Raw genomic sequence first — 23,273 nt, 5'->3', positions numbered from 1 at the left:
AAAGATGGCTCTTATTTAGCCAGTTGGATATGCCTGATCTCCCTTGGCCTAACGTAGAGGAAGAGATTCAAAGGCTTAGAATGAATGGAACTCCAGAGTGCATTTGTCATTTGAAATGTACTCACCCACACTGGGAGGCTCCAGAAGACAAACCTTTCGGCAATACTTTAAGAAACTGATTTCTACGGGGAGACCAGCATCCTTGAATAACTTTCTCTGTAGGTGGAAGCTTATACTGAGAACCACAGTCACTCAATAGAAAATTTAAATGCATTGGGAATAACTGGATCTCACAGGTCCCAGAGCCACGTGGCAGCTGTCAATCTTCAGAGTCAAGATGGACGTAGTTACCAAAATGGGCAGCAAAGGTACAGCAACATTCAGATGCATCTGACTCAAGTAGATCTATGGTGTTGGCTAGTTTGACTGTGGTGTTCTTAGAAGTAAAATAGAAAAGAAGCCTAATAAACCCTTAATTGATCTGAAAATACTGAAAACATTTATGTTTACAAAAGTCTAACTCAAATCAAAATAATAGAGAATCACAGCTCCTACTAAAATCCAAGACTAGAGCCAGTTTATAGTCAAGAACTCCTTGAAAAAAGGAGCAGCCAGGTCCCCTTGATGAAGGACCCAGGTATACCACAAAAACTTTATACTGTTCTTCTTTCTCCCATCCTTCCCAAAAGGGAACCTATAACCTTTTAACAGCTGTGTTTTGGGGAAAGGAATATAGTAAGAACTTTTCAGGACTAGTAGACACTGGCTCTGACCTTACATTGATTCCAGAAGACTCAACTCAACTCAAAACATCACTACAGAATGCCAGTCAGAGTGGGGATTTATGGAGGTCAGGTGATTAAATTTTAGTCACATGAAATCACAGTGGGTCCAGTGGCCCCAAACACATACTCTGGTCATTTCTCTAGTTGCAGATGCAAAGCTTTAATAGACATAGTTAGCACCTGGCACATTTCCCACATTGGTTCCCTGACCTGTGGAGTGTGCGCTAGTATGGTGGGAATATCTAAATGGAAGGCCCTAGAGCTGCCTCTACCTGGGAAAATAGAAAATCAAATTCATAACCACACCTCTGGAGTGACTGTAGAGATTACCACCACCATCAAGGACTGGAAGGATGCAGGGGTGGAGATTCTAACACATCCCTGTCTAATTTGGCCTGTGCAAAAGATAGATGGATCCTGGAGAGTGACAGTGGATTCCCACAAGCTAAACCAAGTGTTCCTTGTAATTGCAACTGCTGTATCAGATGTGGTTTTATTGCTTGAGCAAATTAACACATTCCCTGATACCTGGTATGCACCTATTGATCTAATGAAGCTTTTTCTCTATTTCTCTTCATAAGGCCCACCAGAAGTCATTTAATTTCAGTGTCAATAACTTCTCTGTCCTACCTCAACATAATATCAACTCTCCATAACCAAGTCACAGTTTGCAGGAAGTTGATCACCTTCTCCTTCCACAGGATACTACACTGGTCCATGTCATGGATAACATTATGCAGATTTAAACTAGTGGATGTGCAGTAACAAGTACTCTGAACACTTATAAGGTATTTTCATTTCAGATAGTGGGAAATTCTCTAACTAGACCTCTTTTATCAAAAGCAAAAAGTGAACAAACAAACAAACAAAAGGTATTAATGTCCCTATGCCAGAATAAGGGACTACAAGAAAACATGTAAATTGACTTCCACAAGGATAAAAGCCAGAGAAGGCAAGCAAATATTTCCTGAGTTAGACTCTCCCCATGAAGCCATGAAGAGCCCTGTGACACCTGGTCTCCCCTGAGACGCAAAGCTTCTTTGACACCAGCAGTCTCTGTAGTAGGCAAACCGGCTCCCTAGCAGTAATCCCCCTGGGCAGTCTTCTTAAAAAGCAGAGGATATCCAGCATGGCTTGAAAATTCTCACGGCAAGTATTTTTTCAAAAATCCATAGCTATGCAGGTAGTTAAGGATGCCCATGAGAGCTCATATCTACCATATAGATAACCCTGTACAATTGGCTCCTTCAAATGATGACCACTCCCAGCCTTGGAGACAGTGCAGCAAGTGACCCACAGTTGCTCTCTCTGCCACACTAACAGTCCCCATAACAGATCACCGACAAGGCCTCATGTTAAGCAGTACAATTTAGGGGAATTTACCCTGGCAAGGACTGGCAAACACACTTTACGGTCATGCTCCAGACTTCCGGGAACTTTAGATACCTTCTAGATGTGGTTGTTATCTTCCCAGGATGGATAAAGGCGTTCAACTCACTCTGATACCACCTCGGAGTTATTATGCTATCTCTTAAAGGATATTTTTCCTAGGTTTGGGCTGCCTAAAACCAGGCAGTGGACAAGTTTTTTTTTTTTTTTTTTGAGATGGAGTCTCACCCTGTTGCCCAGGCTGGAGTGCAATGCGTGATCTCAGCTCACTGCAGCCTCTGCCTCCTGGTTTCAACCAATTCTCCTGCCTCAGCCTCCAGAGTAGCTGGGATTACAGGTGCGCACCACCACGCCTGGCTGTTTTTTTGTATTTTTTAGTAGAGACAGAGTTTCACCATGTTGGCCAAGCTGGTCTGAAACCCCTGATCTTATGATCCACCTGCCTTGGTCTCCCAAAGTGCTGGCATGAGCCAGCTTTGGCCTCCCAAAGTACAGGCATGAGCCACCGTGCCTGACCAGTGGGAGAGCTTTTATATCTTAAATCACTCAAAAGGTAGCCCAAGACCTAGAAATCCCCTGAAAACTCCACACAGCAAGGAGACCCCAGTCCTCAGGAGAAGCAGAAAAAGCCACTTAAAGCTTAAAGAGAACGTTGGCTAAACTGTGCTGGGAAACAGAGGAAAGCTGGCTCACTCTCTTACCATAGCTCTTCTGGACTCTAATCATCTGGCGGACGTGATCATGCATTCTCTGACAGTAGTCAGCCTCTTTTCCCAGGCACCTATGTCATCAGTCACTGGGTTTATGAATAAAGTGGCCACAGTGGTAGGGACTGAGGTTTTGCATACACACAGCAATCTGGAATTCCTTTCACCACGGCCAACCAGGTTACAGACCCCTCTGAGTGTTCCAACTGTCAGCAGCAGAAACTAACACCGAGCCCCTATATGGCACCATTCCCCAGGAAGATCTGCCAATTTCCTTGTGGTAGGTTGATTACATTGGGCAGCTTTCATCAGGAAGGGGAAGCATTTTGTTCTTCCTGGAATAGTAAGACAGTTACTCGGTCTATAAATTTTACTTCCTTGCATATGCAAGTATTCTGTGGAAACCACCATCCATGGACTTAATGCCTATCTACCATCATGGTATTCCACACAGCATTGCTTCTGAACAAGGAACTCACTTCACAGACAAAGAAGGGCAGAAACCAGTTCATGCTCAGAAACTTCAGTGAATTCACCATGTTCCCTATAATCCTGAAGCAACTCACTTGAAACAAGGGTGAAATGACCTTTGGGAGTTACAGTTCCAGCACCTGCTAGATGACAATACTGTTTAACTGTGGGGCAAGGTTCTCTAGAAGGCTGTATATGCTCTGAACCAGCATGCATTATATGGTGCCACTTCTCCCGAAGCAGTGTGGTCACAAACACTTCATCAATCTCTAAGGACTCCCAAATATTTCCTGTCTTCTAAACCCTCACAAGAATACAGGCTTTTACTAGTCTGCCTCTCCAAGATTCTTTTAGCCTCTGCCCACATCACCCAGTTTGAAAGACACTTTCATATTTTTAGGTATTCATTTTCAGCAACAACCTACTTGTCATTACCAGTTTTCTGTATTAGTCCCTTCTTTGTTGCTTAAACAGAATACAAAATATTGGGTAATTTATAAGGAAAATAAATGTATTTCTCACACTTAAGGCATAAATGATGGCTTGGCAGCCTCCACAAATTTCAAAGTATTTTTTTTTTGACAGCCTGGGAGTCCAGAGAGAGAGCTGTCACAGGGCCAGATCCACTGCAGAGAGCCCTCAGTAGAAGGATGCCAAACACAAATGTGGGGTTGGAGCTGCTGCAAAGAGTCCCCACCAGGGCAATGCCAAGTGAAGCCACAGCATTGAAATCACTGCAGAGAGTTCCACATGGGTAATGCCTAGTGGTGCGAATACCAGGATCTCAGGATTGTGAAGTCCCCTGTGGCATTCAATGCCTGCCTTGGAAAATTTCAACCAGTACAAGCACCCACGGGTGATTCACCAAGGAAAACCATAGGGGTGACACTCACTAGGGCTTGCCACTCCAACCCTCACCCCAATGTGTTAAGGAGTAAAAAAAAAAAAAAAAAAAAAAAAGGCTCTCCAGCTGTAAGATGTAATGTTTGCCCTCCTGGACTTCAAATTTACTTAGGGGCTGTTACTACTGTTTTCTTTGTGTCTATTTCTCTCTTACAGAATGGGAATGTGTACATTATGTTTATCCTGAAATCACCTTTGAAAAAATTCTAACAGTGAGAAAATTATGACTGTAAAAGAGAGATGACCTGACTGAATCCATCTTGGCTTTAATCTCAAAGCTGCCCTTGTTTGTTCCTGGACAAAGGGAACATTAACATTATAGCCTAACTTTGAAACAAAGATGACAGCCCTTCCTTGAAACAAATCCCTTAAATGCTTGGGGACCACACCACCTTTGTAAAACTAACAAATTAACCACAAGATTAGAAAATATGGTTAAAGAGGCATACAGCCAGAGGCCATAAGATTACTAACATCCCCAATTGCTCCTAGAGACAGCATTCATACTGTGAACCTAAGGGGCCTAGGATCCCTATAAGCCCACTGTTTGGGCTGGCCCTGCAGACTTGTTAGTTACAAAATTTGCTACACCTCCCTGAAACAAAAAAGCTGAAGTTTCCCTCTTACCTCGTTTTATGTCCTTGAAAACTTGACTTACTAAGCACGTGAGGATGCTGTCCCTTGTTCTCCCACATACAGAGGGTTGGAATTTCTGGATTCAGGTCAGGCAGCCAGTCTGAAAGGATACATGATAATGTCACAGCTAGCTTTAAGGATTCTCTTGAGCAGTCAAAATCCTTGAAGCTTGGAGCTGACTGACCTACATTATTTCTGACCAACAGCAACTGCCCCATACTGTAGCTCAGTAACTAAAGTTTTTCCCTTTTACTGCAGAAGCCTGGGTTTGATTCTCAGCTCAAGCACTAAGCCCTTTCTTTCTTTCTTTCTTTTTTTTCTCTGCACGCATTCCTCTTTTTATTCATTCAAACAATAGCATTTATTAAGGGCCTTCTAGCTTCCTTGCCCTGTGTGAGTTACTAGGGTTACAAAATCGAACAAAATTATTTTGTATTGTCAAGCAGCCTGGTCTGGGAAAAGAAACATATCATTAGATTTGTTATTAACCAGATCATAAGAGTCTAATAATAATTGGGACAATTAGTATGGTAGAATTTCAAAGTATAGAGACTTTTGAAACTGTCTTTGTGTGATATTTGGAGACTGTTTGCCATTCATTCGATGATTTTCTTCTCCATGGACATCTTCTCACTTTCTGTCTTAAATTTTCCTTTCTAAGCTATCTTTGGGGAAATTCTCAATCTTGCGAAAACTGCTTGCCATCTCTGTGAGATACCTCATGCATCCATGGTTAAGTCATAACCTTAGTTAGGCTTATAAATTTCTCATGGGCCAAAAGTTTAAAGCCAAAAATACTACCTATTTGTCCTGGGTAAAATCTATTAATAAAAGATTTCAGCAGATTTTCTTTTGAGAACTCTGTAATCAAAAATCAACTTGATGAAGGCTGATATTGAGCTACATGTGTACAGATACTATTTTAAAGCCTTTGCTCTCCCTCTAAAAGTTTCTCATTCAATGGAATTCTTTCTGATCTTCCATTTACTCCTGTCTGTTCCTCCTTCCTCTTGTATCTAACCTTTTTGACTTGCAGGGACTTGAAATTACTTTGCATTATGAAAAAAAATTAACCTTGATGTGTAATAGCTAGATAAAAAATATACTTTTTAAAATGACTAATGGTAGTCGCTTATAGTAAGTGATTATTACTACAGGGCGATACTCTTTTATTTGTACATTTAAATAAGAAAGGTGTGCTCTTATGGGCTGATTACAGAGTGGGCTGATGGGTGCTGGGTTGTCCAGCGGCCTTGGGGAAATGTCCTTACAATGAAACACACTGTGGAAGCATTGCACTGTGTCATGCCATATTGTTTGCCTCTTTAGGGAACCCAGGATTCGGTATAAAAATAAGATTCCTCATTTAGGGGAATCTGTTTTGCCTTCCACCTCTGCCTGCTTACTAGGCCCTAGAAACTGCATGCTTTCCTGGTTCTGTTCCTTATAAGGTTCCACTCCAAAAGCAATAATCCCATTTAAAAACTTAACAACTTTAAGAAAATCTCCACATGTAAGAGTGTCTGCTTTTCCTGGCCATCCTGACTGAACTTTTACACCCACATTTTTCCTTGCTTTAGATAAAATATAAATTCTCTATAATTATTTCACCTAAGAATTATCCCTTTAAAATAAAAGTTTGGAACTGCCTGGTTAAAAACTTTTTAGGGCAGGGAACAGGTAATCAAGAGACTGATGATCTAAAATGAAAAAGAAAAACTTAAAAAACTGACAAATGAAGAATCCATATAACCCTACCAGATTTGCTTCTCTATGTCTGTGTATTTATATACTTCATATATGTAATATTTTGCTAACAAACTATATAAAAGAGATCTAATTAATTGGCATATATATATGCACTTAAATAAAATATTTTATCAGAAAAAATTTAACTAAAATGTTTTTTGTTCACATGACTCTAATAATCTTTGAATAATAAAGATAGCTTTAAAGATTATTGGTACAATGAAATTATTTCTTCAACATTTAGACATTTGGTCTAAATTAGGCAGGTCAGATATTCTCTTTGCTGTTTTAAGGTTATAAATATCTATGACTTTTTGTAAGTGTCCAACCTGCCTGCATTAGAGCCAGCAGCTTCTAGGTAAAGCCTGGGGACGTGTTGAGTTAGCCACGCCCCCAAGCTATGTTGGAAAGAATCAGACATTATCTTCATTTCTGTCCTGTGTCCTAGGCTCTGCATTTGATACGAAATTAAAATTGCTTTCACTAAAAATAAAAGTTGTGAAGATTTAACATTGTAACACATGTGATTGACACTGCTGAGAAAAGATTTACATTCAAGGTATATAAAAATTATAAAATGTGTTTTTGTAAAAAGTTATAAAAAGACCTGAAGATATTGTTTTTGTTTAAAAAGTAATCTTGTCTAAATTAGAGGTTTTAAAAATTGTCTTAAGTTAAAAAGTAACAGGACAAAACAGAAGGTTTAAGCAAGTTATAAAAGGTTTGTAAAAGATTGGTCTTGGAAAGAAAGTTCTGTGTGTGAGTGTGAGCAACTTGCCAAAACTTGAAGCAGGTTACTTAGTTTTTCTAAATAATTATCATTAATGTAAAAATCACAGTGATACAGGCCCAGAATCTGCACCCTTATGTGTGATCAACAGAGTTTTCATGGAGCATTAATCAGTTGTTTAGTAGAAAATTGTAAACAGTATGCTCAAACTGATTTAGACTGGATAGATTTGTTTATAAGGTTTTATGTAAAAATTGGGTTTGACATTAATAAAACACTAATGCAAAGGTAAAATTTGGTTTTCTCTTTAAACAAGATTTTTGTATAATACTGAGGGATAATAAAATATTTTTATTTGTCTTTTAAATAAACTGAAAAAAGTAGGGGAGAGAGAAGACACAGATTCAGATGGCCTCATGCGGTCGTTACTTGGTCCTGTTGTTTGGGAGCTGAGTCTCCTCTCTACCAATAAATAAAGGCTTTTGCCTTTTTAAATTTTTGAGCTATCATTTTGGCTAAACAAATGATTTGTGGTTATCTGGGATTCTATGTCGTGATATGAAGTGTTTTAAACCTTTAATATTTGCACACTTTGAAAAATAAAATTATAGCATTAGGACGAGTTAGTGGGTTCAGCGCACCAGCATGGCACATGTATACATATGTAAATAACCTGCACAATGTGCACATGTACCCTAAAACATAAAGCATAATAAAAAAAAAAGAAAAAAAGAAAAATAAAATTATAAGCTAAGAATTTTTATTTTAACTCATTAGCCTTTTAAGTATTAGGTCCCCTGAAGTCCAAAAGAGATATATTTGGCTTATTTGGTATATTAACCCTACAGAAAACACTGTCAAATACAAAATCATGTTTAACTTTCTTTGGGTTATATTTATACAAATATGTTATTAGTATGTATTCCAAAATTATATGGTTCCTATAATTCTAATATGTCTTAGTATATGTTATCAGTAATAATTATGATTATTATGCTGAATTGTTATGTGCCACAGAAATGACCAGATTTCTTTGTCGACTGTGTCTTTAACAATGGCCTCATTGGACACAGTGACTCATGCCTGTAATGTCCTCACTGGGCACGGTGGCTCATGTCTGTAATCCTAGAACTTTAGGAGGCTAAGTTGGGAGGATTGTTTGAGCTCGATTGTTTGAGCTCAGTTGTCTGAGATCAGCCTGAGCAAGACAGTGAGACCTTATCTCTACAAAAAAATATCAAAAAATTAGTTGGATGTGGTAGCACTTGCCTGTGGTCCCAGCTCCTCTGGAGGCTGCAGAAAGAGGATTGCTTGATCCCAGGAAGGTGAGACTACAGTGAGCCATAATTGTGCCACTGCACTCCAGCCTGGGTGGCTTGAGACCCTGTCTCAAAAAAATGAAGTAAAATTATTAAAACAATGACTGTCCTGAGATTATTGTCATCCACAGATTATTGTGGTCTTTTCTTTATCTAGTCAAAAGGTGTTTGCTCTTTGAAATGTTCTCTTGAATATAGGTTTCTGATAACTATAGATTGTGGCATTGAAATAGGAAAAAAAAAACACAACAGAACAAACTTCCAGGACTCTCAGAGATAGCTGGTATGTTTATGAGGACTACAGGCCCAATGTCAGACAAAGTTCACTGCATGGACTGAACTAATACAAGACCACAATAATCATTTTATGACTTGTTGCTTGAAATGTTGCTGATCCTTTCTGTTGTTTTTCAGAGTCAAGACCACATTTTTCTTTTCAGCTATTTACAACTTTTCATGATTGAGTAAAGTACATTCCTCTGAAAAAAAGATGGAGGATGTTTCATTTTCTCTACTTGATTTCTCCAGAATTTGAAAACTATTTATGAGTATTCTATACTATGGAAATATAGTTATTGACATAAGTACAATAAGAATCTGATTTCTTTTGTAACAGAACACAATTGGAGACACTGATTATTTTACCAAAGATATGGTTATTTTACCAGTCGAATGGCCTACTTTCAGATACAAACAGACAGGCTTGAGGAATTAAAGTTGACTAACAGAGATCATAAAATCCCCTTAAGAAACTGACCTCATAACTGCCTACACAGGCCTTGTACACGGTTCCTGACCTGTGGTTAGTAAAAAATGTCACACTCTGACAGGCCTATGATTCCCAAATTATCTTGAGAGCTAAAGAAGAGAGAATTTCAACCAATCTGTACAAGTATTTGCAGGCACAGATACATCCCTTCAAGGCTTTATAAAAGTCCAATCCGAGATTCCTTAGGGAACAAAATTACAGCAAACCCAATTTAGAAAGAGCTAATATGGCAAATAATTATTCTTGCTGAAGTTTACACAAATAATCAGGCTAAGTATAATAATGCCAAAACTTATTTTGCAAATAAATGTGACCTACTATGATATGTCTTAAATAAAAATGAGAACGAGAGAGCAAAACATTGTATTTCAGAAAAATACTATAGCACACCTGTTGTTAAATTCTAGTCTTGTCCATTGTTTTTGAGCTTTTTATTGTTTTCTGCATTTTGGACTGAATCCTGAAACCTCTCAGAGCTAAAGTCCTCAAACTAACACATTCACATTTTTCTTCCACTTTTCTGACCTGGACTCAATGAAATGGCTACGACCTTCTTCTCGAGGCCCCGCAGGCTGAGTTTATCCCTTGAGATACAGATGGGAAATATGTGAGATTGTCATCACTATCCTCCTTTGCAACTTAAAAATGCTTTGAATCTAACATCCGGATGCATTGTGCCCAATATCAACCTTTGTTATTATGTTCTATTTCCATACCAATGCCTGTTATTAAAAATATTTTTTGCCTTAATCACATAAGGGGGCCTAGTTCATTTGCAGTGACACCTCCTGGAATGAAACACTGCTAGGATCTATTCTGAGGACTAGGAAACTAACTAAAAAGATATGAGATGGTATATTTAAATTTGCTCTTTCCTGTTTACCCCAATTTGTCTTTCTAACAACCTCTGCCCCAAATCTCTCTTGACTATTGACCCCATGTCTGACTGGTTCTTGGGGCTATTCACCCAAATCCCTCAGGGATTTAGATGAATTATATAAGGACTTCTGAAGCTAGGACTTCCACTCCTTATATTAGGACTCATTATCCTATAGTCAGCTGTTCACTTAAGTGCTGTACTAAAACTGTGGATGAGAGCACTAACATCTTGGTCATGCAAGCCTAGGAACCCCAACCAGGCACCTGTGAATATACGCAGGCAGCTGCAAAGCAGTTTCATTCCATTTACTCTGGGGCCAAACCCTATCTCAAGTATACCCCTTGTCAGCAGGAAGAAGTTAGAATGGTCTTTGGCCTTTTCCCAACTCTGTACCTCACCCCTTAAGAATAAGATGCAATGAAACTTGGAAGAGGAAATTGAAATCACATTTGCAAAAACAGTAACAGTGAGAAAATTATGATAGGGAGAGAGATATGACCTAAGTGACTTCATCTTGCATTTAACCTCCAAGCGGCCCTTGCTTATTCCTGGGTAAAAACAAAACTAGCTTTGGGAGAAATTTACTTTGTAGCTGAACTTTGAAACAAAGATAATAACAGTTCCTCCCTGAAACAAAACCCCTCATTGTTTGGGGACAACATCAACTTTGTAAAACTAACAAATTAACCACAATATTAGAAAGTATGGCTCAGAAGTCATACAATCAGAGGCCACAAGATTAATAACCTCCCTGATTGCTCCTATAAATAACATTACTATTGTAAAACCTAAGATTGGTGTTTGAGGTATTTTTCATAACTTGCATCCTGACAGATCAGCGGGTGCCACCCAAACCAGTAAACTGGCTCATCTGGATACGTGGCCCACACCCAGGAGCTGAGTCAGCAAAGAAGATGGCTTTGACTTCCTAAGATTTCATCCCTGACCCAACCAATCAGTATGTCCCTTTCTCTAACCCCTGCCCACAAAACTATCTATAAAAACTCTAGCCTCTGAATATTTGGGGAAGCAGTTTTGAGTAATAAGAAAACTCTGCTCTCTCCTTTAGCCAGCTCTACATGTATAAAATTTTCTCTACAGCAATTCCCCTATCTTGGTGAAGTGGCTCTATCTGGGCAGCAGCCAGCATGAATCCATTGGCCATTAACAACCCAACTGCTGAATTTTGTATGAAGATAACTTGTTTTGATTTCATGGGCTGACAGAGGAGACTTCAGATTTGGGAACTTTCTGTTGGTGCTGGAACAATTTAAGCCTTTGAACTATCGGAATGAAATAAACTTTTTTAAGTGACAGGGCGTGGTTTTTAGAGTCAGAAGTGGAGTCCTGTGGTTGGAATATTGCTTCCCTCCCAAATTTGTGCTGAAATTTCATCCCTAACATGGCAGTATTGAATTGTGAGACCTTTAAAAGGTGATTGGATCATAAAGAGTTTGACCCCATAAATGAATTAATCCTTTTGTGGATTAATAAATTAATATTTAAAGATTAATAGTCTATTATGAGAGAAGAGTGACGTATAGGAAGGGAGACATGATCTTGCATGTCAGCAAGCTCTACTCCATTGCCATACGATACCCTGTAGGCTTCAGAACTCTTCACAGAGTCCCAACCAGCAACATGATCTCACCACATACAACCTCTCAACCTTAGACTTTTCAGCCTCCATAACTGTATGAAACACATGTGTTTTCTTTATCAACTACTCAGTTTCAGGTATTCTGTTATAAATAACAGAAAATGGACTAAAACAAAGTCTTAGTATTACTATCACCTGTTATTAAGTTCAATGGATTATTACAACCATTCCAGACAAGAATACAAATGCTCCAGATCTTTCAGGAATGAAGGTCTGCATCATCCTGCCAGGTAAAGACCCAGGACCAGCAGAGGGGCTTGCTGAAGACAAAGAGAATACAGAATGGGTAGCAGTAGAAGGGAGTTACAAATACCAGAGAGGTCCAGGAGTGGTGCCTCAAGCCTGTAATCCCAGCACTTGGGGAGGCCAAGGCAGGCAGATCACCAGGTCAGGAGATCAAGACTACCCTGGCTAACACGGTGAAACCCCATCTCTACTAAAAATACAAAAAAAATTAGCCAGGCGTGGTGGCGGGCGCCTGCAGTCCCAGCTACTCGGGAGGCTGAGGCAGGAGAATGTGTGAACCTGGGAGGCGGAGCTTGCAGTGAGCCAAGATCATGCCACTGCACTCCAGCCTGGGTGACAGAGCGAGACTCTGTCTCAAAAATGAAAATAAAAATAAAAAAGTAAATAAATAAATACATACATAACCAGACAGGACTAGGTGACCAGTTACAGAAACAAGGATTAAAATTGTCACTATTATTTCCTATCTACTTTGTTAAGAATACATTTGTGTGTTATATATAAATATATTAGGCAAATAACATTGTTTTTATTTCTCTCTTCTTCTTTTGTCAGATAACACAATAATGCATTAACTTGATATTAGCAGTTAAGTGTTAGTAATTTAACATTTGTACTGAAGTTATGGGGTATCAGGAGAAGAGTAAACATCACCCAGAAACTTCTACTACTCTTAAGAAAAATAGTATAGTGTGTTTTGGTTGCACACAGGATCATTGCATCATGTTATGTAGAACTACTGCCTTGTTATTGACTGTATCTGAAGATTAGTTATGGCTTAAGGTGACACATATAGGTGCCAACTAGAAAGGTGCTGGACTTGTCATGGTTAATTTAAGGTGCTGACTGGATTACAGAATACCTAGAGAATTGGTAAAGCATTACTTCTGGGTGTGTCTGCCAGGGTGTTTCCAGAGGAGACTGATGTATGAGTCAGAGAATTTAGTGGGAAAAATCCACCTGCAATGGGGGAAGGCAGTATACAATCTCCTTGGGGACCAAATAGAACCAAAAATGAAAAATTTTTAAAAAGTTTTCCTGTCTCTCTCCTGGAGAAAGTATACTCCTTTTCCTGCCCTTGGAAAACAGAACTCCATGATCTATGGCCTTCAAACTCCAGAACTTATACCAGTAAATGCCCTGGATTCTCAGGCCATTGGTCCCAAACTAAGAATTACATCAAGGGCTTCTGTGATTCTGAAGATTTCAGCTTTGGACTGAGCTACCACGCTACAGCATCCAAGGTCTTGGGAATTGTCCGTCTCTAGAATGTTACATGAGTAAATCCCCAAGCAAAATGCCATTCATCTAACTATTGTCTATCTATCTATCAACTCTCCATCTATGTATCTATCTACCTACCTACCTATCTACCTCCCTGTAGTTCTGTCTCTCTGGAAAAAAAAAATGACAAATACACCCATAAAGACTTCAGCCAAATGGCACAATACTATGTCTTTCTCTAGCTGCTCCTGCACCACCCCTGCTGCTTATGAGTGTATGTCCTGGAGAGCTCTTCTCTTTCCAACAGCACTTCAAGGAATGCTGCCCTCTTCTTACTGGGATTGGTTAGTAATACATTACGCATGTCATTATACACATTTTGCTGAGTTGCCACCTCTGTATTTCACTTTATGAACACATATGGACATCACTTTTCTCCCACTTAGCACTCTCCTAAAAAGTGGTTATCTTGGTAGAAATAAACTAGACACAGGTCAGACAGGAGCCATAGGGTGTTTCACAGTATAAACAAGTACTCTGTGAGAAGGATACCTGGATGTAAGCTGGACAGTTGGGCTTTAGGCCATCGACCAGGATAAGTAAGCATCCCATGAAAGGCACAGCCAGTACCAAACCCTGAGTCGTATTGGGCAAGGCTATAGGTTATAGCCACCATCCAGAGAGGCCTTAACAGCAAACAGAAGTAAAAATAAAACACATACTGTGAGATAATTTTATGAACTATGGTTCCAGGAATCCTAGGGAGGGAAACTAAAAATGGCAAGGCATTATTTGAAAGTTTGCACTGGAGTGGTGGCTCTCCAAAGATAAGGAAAAATCTCAGGTTGGGCATGGTGGCTTACACCTGTAATCCCAGCACCTTGGGAGGCAGATGTGAGCGGATCACGAGGTCAGGAGATCGGGACCATTCTGGCTAACACCGTGAAACCCTATCTCTAATAAAAACAAAAAAAAAATTAGCTGGGTGTGGTGGCAGGCACCTGTAGTCCCACCTGCTGGGGAGGCTGAGGCAGGAGAATGGCGTGACTCTGGGAGGCGGAGCTTGCAGTGAGCTGAGGTCACGCCACTGCACTCCAGCCTGGGTGACAGAGCGACACTCCATCTCAAAAAAAAAAAAAAAATCTCGATCTAGAGGATTTCAGCCCTAATCACAGAAATATAAACAACGACCTTTGTAACTTATTTATTTATTTATTTAATGGGGTTTAACTATGTTGCCCAGGCTGGAATGCACTGGTTATTCACTAACACAATCATAGTACACTACATAGCCTCAAACTCCTGGTATCACATGATCATCCTACCCACCCTCCCTAGCAGTTGGGACTGACTACAGGTGTGTGCCACCACACTTGCACAGATAAAATTTTAAATCAAGAAAGTTGCATTTCTTTTTCTTCTTTCCCATAGTCATTCTAATCATGTGAAGAATGATCATACAAATCATTTTATGATTAGTTACTGCAGATGTAGATGCATTATAGCTTCCATACAATATTTTATGCTGTCCACTTCTTACTTGGATCAACTTTATTTTTGGATACTCGAGAAGAAGAATGGGCCTTAGTGTTCCCTGAAGAAGAGAGTAAAATAGAAACTCATCTGATTTATATTTTATAACCTTACTGCATTTGTAACATGAGATTTAGTTCCATGAAGGCTCAAATAAGTTAAAAGGAAGACCTGATCTCAAATATATGAGCCATGTCTACACTTCTACTTATTTTGAAATAATTTTAGATTAACAGAGAGTTGTTAAAATCTTACATAAAGTTGTATATAGCCTTCAATTTCCTGTTATATTAATATCATACACATAACCATAGACTATCTATGAAAACTCAGAAACTGATAAAGGCACAAAACTATTAACTAAACTACTGACTGTCTTCATATTTTACCACGTTTTTCACTAATGCCATTTTTCCTTTTCTTGGATCTAATCAAGGATAACATATTATGTTTACCATCAAGTGTATTATTGTTTATTGCAGCATAGCCAATTACCATGTAGCTTAGTGGCTCAAAAGCACACACAAATTACTCACAGTTTCTCTGGGTCAAGAATCCAGATACAGATGATGGCCAAGGCTGAGGTCTCACCTGAAGGATCAGCTGGGGAGGAATCATATTCTAAGTTCACGTGATTGACCAGGTTGAGAAGACTTCACTGATGAATTATTTGAAACCTTTAAAATATCAACAGCAATTTTTTACTAACTGTTCTCCAAAAAAACAAAATAATAGAGAAGAGATCAGTGTGCAATTCATTCTATGAGGCAGTTTCCTCTGAGGCCACAACCAAACAAACACAGTCCAAACAAGGAAAACTATAAACTAATATGCTTTATGGGTACCCAGGCAATAATTCTCAAGGAAATAGTCTGAACACAAACCAGGATTGTAAAACAGAATTAAACACTAATTTATTTATTTATTTACTCAGGGTCACAAGTTTGGTAAAACATATAAAAAGAATTAGTGTAATAACTATATTAATATAATAAATGACAAAATTTTCATTAGCACATCGAAAGATATGGAATAAACACTTTCCAATTCAAAAACCCACTCACAGTAAAAACACTAAACAAATTTTGCATAAAGGGAATGTTCTTACCTAACACAAGCACCCATGAAAAATTCACATGACAACACATGGTATCAAGTAGGTCTCAGCAATTTTCCCAAAATTATAAACACAAAAGGTTATCTATTCCCACTAATTCAACTAAATATGCTTGAAGATGTAATTTATAAAATTAGGCTGGAAAAATAAATATAAGACTTCCAAATTGAAAGGGAAGAAGTCAAACATCTATTGGCCAGTGACATAATCTAATGTATAGAAAATCCTAAAAAATCCACTAAAATAAGGTTGGAACAAAAAAAAATTCAGTCATGATCAGTGTAACAAATTGCATTTTATACAATAGAAACTAATCAAATAACAAAACAGAAAACAATTTCATTTAACATGGCATCAAAAAGGAAATATATTTGAAAATAAACCTAATATAACTGTAAGATATATATACTGAAAATTACAAATGATGTTGAAGTATTAAAGAAATCCTAAATAAATGAATGAAAGAGTTAGCATAATATACTATATGAACTAGATTTTCATTGATCAGAAAGCTATTAAGTATTAACCAACATGATTATACTTTCTAAATGCATCTTCAGATTCAATACAAGCCCTACTAAAATTCTAACTTTAATTTTTTTTCAATTTTAGCAATTCCTGGACCACTGATTCTAGAACACACAGAAAAATGCAGTTGATCTAGAACAGCCCGAAGAGTGTTAAATTTTTTTTTACAGAAACACAAATGACATTTATAGAAGGTCTGTCCATAGGGGAATGGGGCATAATTCCCCACTTTTTATGTATGTGCTCTGCATACTGATGTTTTTTCCAAAAGGTACAACATGAAAAGGGGAATAATATTAATTTAATTGTTGCGGAAAGTCAGGGACCCTAAACGGAGGGACCAGCTGAAGCCATGGCGGAAGAACATAAATTGTGAAGATTTCATGGACATATATTAGTTCCTGAAATTAATACTTTTATAGTTTCTTGTGCCTGTCTTTACTGCAATCTCTGAACATAAGTTGTGAAGATTTCATGGACACTTATCACTTCCCCAATCAATACCCTTGTGATTTCCTATGCCTGTCTTTACTTTAATCTCTTTATCCTGTCATCTTTGTAAGCTGAGGATGATGTATGTCACCTCAGGTCCCTGTGATGATTGTGTTAACTACACAAATTGTTTATAAAGCATGTGTGTTTGAACAATATGAAATCTGGGCACCTTGAAAAAAGAACAGGATAACAGTAATATTCAGGGAACAAGAGAGATAAGCTTAAATTCTGACTGCTGGTGAGCCAGGTGGAACAGAGCCATATTTCTCTTCTTTCAAAAGCAAATAGGAGAAATATCGCTGAATTCTTTTTCTCAGCAAGGAACATCCCTGAGAGAGAGAATGCGTCCCTGAGGGGAGGCCTCTAAAATGGCCGCTTTGAGGGCAGCTGTCTTTTACAGTCGTGGCTGTGGGATGAAATAAGCTCCAGTCTCCCGTAGTGCTCCCAGACTTATCAGGACAAGGAAATTCCCACCCAGTAAATTTTTGTCAGACCAGTTGTCTGCTCTCAAACCCTGTTTCCTGATGAGATGTTATCAACGACAATGCATGCCCAAAACTTCCTTAGCAATTTTAATTTTGCCCCAGTCCTGTGGTCCTGTGATCTTGCCCTGCCTCCATTTACCTTGTGATATCTTATTACCTTGTGAAGCATGTGATCTCTGTGACCCACACCCTATTCGTACACTCCCTCCCCTTTTGAAAATCACTAATAAAAACTTGCTGCTTTTATGCTTCAGGGGGCATCATGGAACCTGCCGAAATGTGACGTCTCCCCCGACACCCAGCTTTAAAATTTCTCTCTTTTGTACTCTGTCCCTTTATTTCTCAGACTGGCCTACACTTAGGGAAAACAGAAAAGAACCCACGTGAAATATTAGGGGTGAATTTCACCCGATATTATAGTGGACAAAACTGAGCTAAACTGCCTCATCCATGTGATCAAATAACATTAACCATGACAAAGCAGCTGGGCACATTGGCTCACACTTGTAATCCCAGCACTTTGGGAGCCTGAGGTGAGAGGATCGCTTGGGGCCAGGACTTAGAGACCAGCCTGAGCAATGTAGTGAGACTCTGCCTCTACAAATGTAAAAGTAAAATTAAATCACCCAGATGTGGTGGCACATGCCTGTAGTCCCATCTACTCAAGAGGCTGAAGTGTAGGATCATTCAAGCCCAAGAATTCCAGGCTGCAGCAAGCTTTGTTCATGTCACTGCACTCCGGCCTGAGCAACAGAGTGAGACCCTGTCTCAAAAAAAAAAAAAAAGTGATACAGCATGTTGACACTATGTACTCTTGTTATAATATCATGAGAATAAAAGTTTCCCTGTGTGGGTTTCCTCTGCTAAATCCACAACAGCCATCCAATCATTAGGAAAACACCAGAGACATCCCAAAGGAAGGATTTCAATGACATCAGAAATAAGGAAAATCTGAGAAACTGGCACACGATACCTAAACGTGATGTGGTGTCCTGGGCGGAATCCTGGAACAGAATATGGACATTAGGTGAAAACAGAACATCTGATTAATTGTGAATCTTGGTGAATGATTATGTATAATATTGGTTCATCAATTGCGACAAATGTCTCAAATGAATGTAAGAATTTATAAAAGGCAAATTATGTGTTGAACATATATAAACTCTCTCTATGTACTTCTAACTATTCTGTAAATCCAAACTATTCTAAAGTAGATTTAAAAATAAATAAAATATATATACATTTTAAAAATTACACTATTGAGCTTACTAAGCAGAACATTGTCGATCTCGTAGTGTCCCAGATGCTCACCTCCCCATTCCCACCCTTCTTGTTACCCTGGTGAACATTACTATTATTTTTAATTTTCCTTTTCCCATTCACAAATTTTTCTTTCTTAGTTTTGGTCTCTAAATTTGTATTTGTAAATAATTTCCTGTTTCCTGTTTCTTGTCTTCACAAATAGATAATTACATGACTCTATCTATATTGCTCAGTAAAATTATGAGAAACATTCAGAGAAATCCAAATTTTGATACATTTTACAAACTATGTGACCTGCTTTCTCACAAAGTGAGGACTGAGAACCTGTCCCAGATTAAGCAAGACCTGATGTTGGCAGGTGAACTCTAAGATGGTGCACGATGATCCTCACAGCTTGATTAGAATATCTAATCCTTTCCTTGTGACTTTGGGGAGAACCTGAAACTTGCTATGATACATCAGAAGACTACAACATGATAGGATGTCACTTGGGTCATCATGTTACCTAAGATTATGATACCTGTCTTGCTGCAAGCTCTCTGTCATGGTGGCTTTGATGACACATTCTGCCATGGGAGAGAAGCCAACATGGGAAATAACTGAATGCAGCTTCTGGCCACAGACAGCAAAAAACTGAGGCTCCTCGTCCAGTATCCTGCCCTAGAGGTTGCAATTTATATTTACAACTAATCTAAGCTCCTTTGATATAAAAGTATACTGCCTCAGAAGTAGCGTAACCATCTTATAAAAGAATAGTTCTATTTCTTCCTTTTTCCTGTATTTTTCCTTTTGTCCCTCTTTCCTATCTTTCATTTTACTTATATGTGTATATATATATATATATATATATATATATACACATATCTATATACATCTTACGCTTATGAAAATATAATTAAATTAATGGCTGCTTTTTTGTTGTTGTTGAAACAGAGTCTTGCTCATCAATTTACTCTTAATAAAATTACAATAAATTTTAATTTTCTATTCTATAATCTACTTTTTTTGAAAACTTCTGTGATTCACATCTCAAATGTTCAATTGTTGTCTTGCTGCTATCAGCTTTTTCTCCCTTTGATGTGGCCTGGGATGATAACTCTATCCTTCAGCTTCTTGTCAGCTCCTGTAACTTTTCTCCTTACTTCTAAATGTTGTTGTGGCTGATGCTGAAATATTTTATCTTAGAGGTCTATAAAAGAAATGTTTTCCTCCAGGATAACCTGATTCTATACTCTTGGGTTTTTTTGTTGTTGGTGGTGGTGGTGTGTCTAAATTTTCACTGTAATCAGGAAACTTATCATGCAGCTACTAAGAGTCATGTATTCCCCAGTTCTATTCAAAACCTTGTACACACTCTTCCCATGTTTGATTAAATTCAAGCACTTTTTATCTTAAGTAGTACTTCCAGATTATCTAAATGGGCTTTCTTCTAAGGAGAGGCAGTCACATTAAAAAAGGTTTTCCTTTGACTTTTTGGTAACTGGCTTAAGAAACAAGATTTTACATTTTATCAAGATAGTTCCTATGCTGCCTTTATTAAGTGTTTAATTGCTTTTTAAAATCTCCTGAAATTTGAAAGGGGTAAGGATTTTACACCCGTGTAACTTTTTCTATTGCCTTTAAAGTCTTTCAGTGATCACTGTGGTTAAATGAATAACTATTGATTTACAAGGACCTGTGGTTCAGTTTTGATCAAATATTTTAAGCTTTCTCACATCTTTCACAGACATCTCCAAAATTGAATCCTAAATTAAGTCTCTGACTGATTGCTGGGGCTTATCAAAGCTAAAAAACATTAATCACTGTGAAGTGTGTCACCACCTTCAACACTCTGAAGAAGTTCTTATCAGGTGCTACTAAGTAATCTTTGTGGTGTTAAGGTACAAGGAATTGACTCCTGGATACATGTAGCTCCTCTAAAGAAGACACAGACTCCTGCCAGCATCTAACGTCAAACTCAACTTAACCAAAGCCTCATCTTTAGACTCAAGCAAAGGCAATAATCAAAGTACACTGCTTTCATGCAACACAGGGACAGGCCTGTATTATACTTTATTTAATAATTTTCCTTCTATCTGAACTAGAAATATATGAAATATAATTTATTCTGTGCCTTAATATTAAATAACTGAAATGTTTATCTACCTATAGGCTTCCTTTCCTGTCACTCATTCTTTTTTTTTGAGATGGAGTCTCCCTCTCTTGCCCAGGCTGGAGTGCAGTGGCGCGATCTTGGCTCACTGCAATCTCTGCCTCCTGGGTTCAAGCAATTTGCCTGTCTCAGCTTCCCGAGTAGCTAGGACTACAGGCACGCACCATCACACCCAGCTATTTTCTTGTATTTTAGTAGAGACAGGGTTTTACCGTGTTGGCCGGGATGGTCTCGATCTCCTGACCTCGTGATCTGCCCATCTCACTCCTGTCACTCTTAGAACAAGACAAGGCTTATGGCATTTTTGCTTAAAATGTTGTTAATGGTGAATATTTTGTTTTATTAATATATCCAGAATTTAAAACTGTTCAATTTCTCCAGACCCAGGGACTATCATGGAAGATACGAATGCATGAGATTGTAAGGGCCGGTTCTTGTGGAATAAAATTAATTCAGATCCCCCAAATAAAGGATGGGCATACAGATGCCTAAACAGCTAAATAAAATACTTATGTTTTCTATAGCTATAGTTCCTATAAGCCAAGATTACAACAGCTCAATGCATAAAATTCAGAGACAATTCAGTTATATAACCTTACCTTTTGACTTTTAGTTTTTGGCTCTTACATTGCTTAAAAGGGGTTTTAAGGACTAATGACTGCCTGCCCACATTCATTCCAGTCTGGCCTACAGACTGGAATTGGATATAATTGGATATAAGACTTTTGATTCTAAGTCTCTTGGCCATAGTGGTCGCCCCAAGGAACATGATGGACCCAGGTCAGGTAGCACGCTGCTCTGGCATTGACATGAGAGAAAATAAAAGTGTGGCTATCGATACTGCCTCTGGCATACCTTGACAAAAAAGGAGAATATAAACTATAAAATAAAGTCCTAAGCCCCCATCAACTTAATGGACACTCCCTACCCCCATGTTAGCCAAAGCAACCTGAAAACCTAATTCAGGCCATGACAACAAGAGGGGTGATGAACAGGCTTCACTATACCTTCCTCCCATTGTGGGAATTTATGCAAAACTGATCAGCATTAACGTTACAATAAAAACTATAAAACAGACTATAACAATAAAATACCAAATTATGAACACGACTTAAGAACATGCCAGGCAAGAGTTAAGTCTCACATTCCTACACTTTAAAAAAAGCAGACTATGTTTACAGCTGCCACAAGGTTTGTGTTTCTCTAGCAGCCAAGCAAGCACTAGCCTCAAGATAAGCTGACTGACTGACCCCAGCCACGTTCCACCAGCCATAACTACAGATTGAAGTAGACAAGAAACCAATTTCGGTAATTTTCTCCTGATAAAAGATCACTCACCATAAGCTAGTTTTGGCCGGTTTACAGTAAATGCACACTTGCATGCCTTTGTCTTCAAAAGAACTTTTGAAATATAGGGCATAATTATAATATATTGAAAAGTTAAGTCTCTGCCCCAAAATAAATGAGTTGTATGTTCCATGGATATTTGTTAATAAACATAGGTCAGCATCACCTTCATGAATATTTGCAACTCCTCCTGTAGCCTGTTAAGTATGTATAGTTAACCAACTTGTCCTCATATCTCCACAGGAGCTCTGGGTACAACTGACATTTGGGGCTTTGCACTATAATTAAGACTAAATGCTGTGTGTACTTCCTGGATAACTCCAGAAACATATCCTCAGCCCCAAAAGAGATGCACAAGCAAACTAATGCTATGTCTAATCTCATGATGTCTTTAAATCATATGGCTTTACATATCTTCACTGCAGTCCAGGGTGGCACTTGTGCATTCATTAAGACTGACCATTTTACACACACACAGACACACACACACACCAGATTCTTCTCACAATATAACCCAAGCTATGCATGTAGATACCCATATTTCTGCTATAGATGCCCTCTTTCCAGACTCTATGGCATCATGATTTAGTCGGCTTCCTGGTGCATAAAATACTTTTATATGTATTATTAATACTGCTAAATGCCCTCTTCAGCTGCTATGAATTTTATTGCTGTTGTACACTCTGCATGGAGATGCAGGAAATCATTCTCAGAAATTCTTGGATCCTCACACCATACATGCACAGTAAGTTCCTGATGAAAACTCCAGAATATTTCCAACTGCAGGTAAACAGATTCCTTTTTAATGCTCTATCACTATGCCCCCTTTCAGTAGGAAGCAGACCAAGTGAGTATGATGCTCCAATTGAATAAAAATAAAGTGGA

The 23,273-nt window shown here is 38.5% G+C and overlaps 1 protein-coding gene across 4 annotated transcripts in view; it reads right to left on the bottom strand.

The window, feature by feature from the left end:
* NPAP1 (nuclear pore associated protein 1) overlaps positions 1–23,273 on the bottom strand; it is a 207,983-nt gene that overhangs the window by 37,953 nt on the left and 146,757 nt on the right. Inside the window, exons 1-2 of one of the 4 annotated variants that reach the window (XM_063698420.1) lie at positions 18,253–19,124; positions 15,593–15,678 (exon numbers count right to left, since the gene is read on the bottom strand). The gene's annotated coding sequence lies outside the window, so the exon portion shown is untranslated. Of the gene's footprint in view, positions 1–125; positions 437–4,882; positions 4,995–15,592; positions 15,679–18,252; positions 19,125–23,273 lie in introns of those variants that run through there. The other 3 variants (XM_055363331.2, XM_063698419.1, XM_055363328.2) reach the window with 3 other exon arrangements.

This window comes from Gorilla gorilla, chromosome 16 (assembly GCF_029281585.2).
Source record: "Gorilla gorilla gorilla isolate KB3781 chromosome 16, NHGRI_mGorGor1-v2.1_pri, whole genome shotgun sequence".
NCBI lineage: Eukaryota > Metazoa > Chordata > Mammalia > Primates > Hominidae > Gorilla > Gorilla gorilla.
Note: the sequence above shows the minus strand (reverse complement) of the source record. Positions and strands in the feature narration are given on the sequence as shown.